The following is a 5,470-nucleotide window of genomic DNA, read 5'->3' as shown; positions in this document are numbered from 1 at the left end:
AGACAGCCATCTGAGCACCAGAGAAGCTAAAAATCACAATGAATTGAAATATATAAGATATGTTAAAACCCATGAATTCATAAAGATACTAAGAAAAAAGCTAACTGATCATCTTTGAAGGATGCTGGAGAACCAACTCATTATCCTGATAGCTCAGTTGGTAAAGAATCCACCTGCAATGCAGGAGACCTGGGTGAAATTCAATCCCTGGGTTGGGAAGATCCTCTGGAGAAGGGAAAGGCTACCCACTCCAGTATTCTGACCTAGAGAATTCCATGGACTATACAGTCCATGGGGTCACAAAGAGTTGGACACGACTGAGCGACTTTCAGTAACTTCACTCACTCAGAAGGAAAAGGTCAAGGGTTTATCTTTGTTTTCACGTGAGAATTCCATCTCAGGGTAACCAAACAGTTAACAATTCTCTATACGAGTATTCCAGTTAATAAGAAAGAGTGATAGAACTGGGATAACACTATTTTGCAACTCCTGATTAAAATAATGGATCTAGGTAATGATGACCAATGGCTGCTAAGACAGACAATCAGACATCATATACCTCTTGATGGATGCACACACCACCACCTTATGAAGCATTTGTCTAAAAAAGATTAAATATGAATCAAACTAGGCTTCTAGGTCAAACATCAATTTACATAGGAAATTGAATAGACAAAACCGAAACCAAACTGTGAGGATGCAAGCAGCCAAATCCAGAAGGTGAGACTCTCTGCAAGTAAAGCAACCCAATTTATTCAACCGATAAAGCTCAAACAAACAAAAAAAAAACCCATAACAATTAAAACAGACAAGGTCAATCACAGCCAAATGCCAAAGTACCCTATATAGATCCTGATTTGACAAGTCATCTAAAACTAAAAATTACATGCAAATGCAGTTAGTGTTCAAATTTTCCTGGTCATCTTGTGAGTGTGAGCATGGTCTGGATGTGTGATGATTTTAAAGAATTACTGTAAGTTTGGGGAGGTGTAACACTTATTGTGGTTACATTTAAAAACTTAATTATATTTTATATGTTTTTCATGGATAAAATGATACGATGTCTGTGATTTCCTTCAGAATAATCCCAAGTATGTATGTTTTGGGGGGTACGGGGGAGGTAGTTTGAAGGTGGCTGGGGTTAGAGTTGAAATAAGAGAAACACTGAGTTAATGATTGTGGTAGCTGAGTGTTTATCTTTATAGTGCTGAGTATATCTGGATCGTGTTTGAGACAGTGCCTGGCATACAGTAAGCACTCAACAGATGAGTCCTTTGGGGGATCTGGAAGCTCTGGGAAATAATATAGAGTATATCTCCTTTCATGGATCTCAGATAATCTATGTGTGTAAAAAAGGAGATTGTTTTAGAGTAGTAGCACACTATTATCAATCTGTTCCTGACTTTTATCACTTAATAATATCTCTTGGTAATTGTTCCATGTCAGTGCCCAGACAGCTTCCTCACTGTTTTTTGTTTTTGTTTTTGTTTTGCAACTGTTCAGTTTTCCATCTATGGTTACACCCTATTACATTTAACTCAGGCTCTATTGATGTCTGTTCCCATTTGTTTTTCCATTTTGAGTGCAGTAATTAAGAACTGGTTCTTATAGAATACAGAAGGGATTTCTGACAAAGAGCCCCATGGCTCCATAACTAGCCAAAGACAAATCAAGACACTTTCCTGACTTTGTAAAGCCCCATCCCACATCAAAGGAGTGCCCTCCACAACTCTCTCACAACAATTAAATCAACTGATCTTTGAGTAAAGCACTTTGAGACACACCCCTCCTGTGTGGGTTTAGGTTGGTCGCATTCGGGCGGGTATTCGAGCGGGTGGGTGGAGCAGGATGGATATTTCTTTACTGTTTGTCCTGTTCGAACACACATCTTCTTCCCAAGCTGGGGGCCAGAATATTTCAGCTTGTAATAGGCATTTCTAGGGCCCCTGAGACCATCAGAGAGAACTGGTATCAAATCTCTCAGCAGGTATAAGAGAGTCAAAGGAAGTGCTTTTATGCCGGGCTGCTTGGAAATGGGGTAAGCTGCTGAATAAAAAAAAAAGTGCAAAAGCAGAAAAGGGCCCCAGGGTATTTTTAAACCTTTTACAAATAGGAGCAAGTCCAAATTTAACACGGGGCTGGTTGTTTAATGTGGCTTTCTCTTTCACCCAACCATCCCTTCAAAGGGATAGTTTTTTTCCCCTCTCTGCTGAAACACATGGGCTCTGGGTAGCAAATACTCAGCTCTGACAAGCAAAGCAAGTTAACACAAGAGCAGCACCCAAGTAGCAAAGGAAGCTGAAGTTAAAATAAAACCACACCTCCTTCCCCTTCAGGTGACAAAGATAACCCTCCCTTCAACGCTCCAGCCATGAGCAAGCTGATGCGAAGGGCCGTTGGACAAGAAAGAGGAACCAGAACCAGACTCATCTCCACCCCTCTGTCCTCACTCCCTACTCCCTGCCCCTCCAATTCCCATCTCTGCCCAGAGCTGGCCCCAGGCAGAGATGAGAAGGAGGGAAACTCTTATTTTTTGAAAATACTTTCCCAGGCACCTGAAACTTCTTTCTTCTTTCAAAATAACTCTTAGAAAAGGTTTGATAAAAATGCATTTACAGGATGGTAGAGAAGATACTACAGAATCATCTGTCTTGTAGATAATTAATGAGCTTTGATGTGTCACCCCTCCCAAGGATTTTCTTACCCTTAAGCCAAATTACTTAGTGGGGCATTTCAGACATCAATGGCTCCTGAATGGGAGATAGTGTGGGTAGACAGTGTGCTCTGGACTCTAAGATCAGAGCATATAAGTGGCAAAAACACTAAACACACTTGTACGTGTGGAAAACTCTCATTGTTGTGTGACCTGTGTTCCTTCAGTCCTCTGCAGAAAAGCAAAGGCCTTTGGATATGAGTGAAACTTGCATTTTTATGCAGTGATCAAGATCCAGGCAGGCCAGCCCCTCAGTCCACACAGAGCATGCTGAGTAAGCTCTGGCCTCTAAGCCTTGAGGTTTAAGTAGTATGAAGTCAGAGCAGCGAGCTGAGGTCAGAAGTTTGGTGTTACCTCTCAGCATAAAAGTCTTCATCTACTTCTTTATTCACACTCAACATTATATTTGGTCCAAAGCCCAGTGTAACCTGTTTGGATCTGAGTCTCTACCTGGGGTCAGCTTCTGTATTCCGGGACCCCCAGTTGGGACAGAGATGATCCACCTTGGTGCAGGCAGGTCTTGCCTGCTGACTAATTCATAAAATAGATGACTCCTTGATTTTAATCCCTGAAACTAATTAACCTCAAGAGTTGGACTGAGAAGGAACTCAAACTGCAAAGCAGCAGGCAGATTAGAAGAAGCATCAGATTAAAAGAGAGGAGACTTGCAGGCCTCCTCCTGTATCCTCTCTGCCCTTATCTGGAAGCCACTTTCTTGCAACCTAGCTTTGTGTAGTTGTCAAAACCCCAAATTTGAAGCTATTGGCTCAGTGATCTGACTCTGGGTTTTGGGGTCAGGAAGTTAGGTTGGGGAGAGGGGGGTGAAGTTTTTCTGTGTCTGTCTGAGCAACTACAGAAGAATTGTTTGATCTTTGCAGGTTCCAAAAATGATAACCAACGCCAGTGGGCCTTTGGGTGATGGGCCATCGAAGGGGGACCTCTTACTTGTCTTTGAAGAATGGGTCCGCTAATGTGACATTCAGAGGGGCGGCTCTGAAAGGAAATCAAACACCAAAACCCAGATAAATATGTGACACAAAAGAGAGTCAGGAAAGGAGTCCAGGCTCTGGCAGATTCTAGAAACTTGCTCTAAAGACCTAGCTTTAAACCATCCAAGATTCTGCAAACTTTCACCAAGAAGAGCAACAGACTGTGAAAGCTTCGGGAGAGACCTGTGGACAGATGCTGAATGATGTCATTGGTAAGTTAGGATACCCAACCGAACTTTGTTGTCCAACCTTGAACTCTTTATGGCCATTCTAACAGGGGAAATGTATCCAGGAGAAACCTCTTTTTTTCAGACCTCATTCAAGGAAAACATTAGACTAAGTCAAACTTCTCAAGAAGATGAGAATAAATGCACTCATTTCTTAGAACCTGATGGTGAAATGATAGGCACTCTTCCCGTTCTCAAACCCTGCCCCCCTCCCCCATTACGCAAGAAGCCCAGGATTCGAACGTAAATAAATACAGGGGTCTTCAGTAATTTCCTTGTCTAAGGAGGTTAGGGAGATGTCTCAGACTGAGTCAGCATGCAAATGCAAATACTGTCTGTGGAGGATGATCTGGGTGGGGGGTGCTGATAAAAGGACACACAGGGAAACAGAAAACCAGAATGAAGCACCCCAGGGAGCATGAACTGGAGAAAAGTGTATCAGCAGGGCCGAGAACCGGCCTCAGAGCTGAGAATCATGCATAGGATTCCTAGGGAGGAGTTACTCAGGACCTAGCAAATCAGGGGAAACCCTCCTTTTAACTGTGGGTTTCTAGAGCTATGGAGGAAAAACTTACTCCTCTAGAAACTAAATGCAGTTGATGGCACCATTCTGCATGGGACTGGAAGACAGAGGCAGAATCTGAATAAACATTCACAATCCTGAGCCATTAGGTTCTAGACTAGCTCCATTCCACAGAAATATAACATGAGCCACATAGAGAAGTTTAAATTTTCTAGTCTAGTAGCCACATTTTAAAAGTTACAAAGAAATAGGTAACACTATTTTTTATTCATCTATTTTACTTAGCTCATGATATCTAAAATACTACCCTTTCAACACATTCAAAATCAGTTGTATTTGAGATATTTTATACTAATGTAAATGTTGAATTAATTAAAATTAGATTACATTTTAAAATTTGGTTCCTCAGTTGCACTAACCAGTACATTCTGAGTGCTCAATACATGTGACTTCCATGACAAATAGAGCAGGCCTAGAATAAGAGTTCTCAAATTACGGAACTGAGGCAGGAGATAGATGGCCCCAGGCTGAGCAGATGGAGTGGCCAAAAAATGATAATAATATTAAAGATAAAGGAATTCATCTATTCTAAAAAAAGAGAGCTCACACACAAAATATTGAAAACAATCATCTTAGCAACTTCTGATAAAAAAGATAAACCTGGTTTTAATTTATTATTGACTTTTACCAAACTTTTGAACTTTAATTCATTAAAGAGGATAACAATTTCTTCCCCCAGTTACTAATACTCATATTGTTTCAAATTCCCAAAAGGGAAGTCCAGAATACCATCCTATAGAATTTCTTACACCATGGACAGAAACCCCATAATAGGAGGATAATAGGAGAGGTGAAGCCCTCAGTTTAGTTCAGTCGCTCAGTCATTTCCGACTCTTTGTGACCCCATGGACTGCAGCACACCAGGATTCCCTGTCCTGCACTAACTCCCGAAGCTTGCTCAAACTCATGTCCTTTGAGTCGGTGATACCATCCAACCATCTCATCCTCTGTCATCCCC

The sequence above is a fragment of the Capra hircus genome, chromosome 10 (assembly GCF_001704415.2).
Source record: "Capra hircus breed San Clemente chromosome 10, ASM170441v1, whole genome shotgun sequence".
Taxonomy (NCBI): domain Eukaryota; kingdom Metazoa; phylum Chordata; class Mammalia; order Artiodactyla; family Bovidae; genus Capra; species Capra hircus.
Note: the sequence above shows the minus strand (reverse complement) of the source record.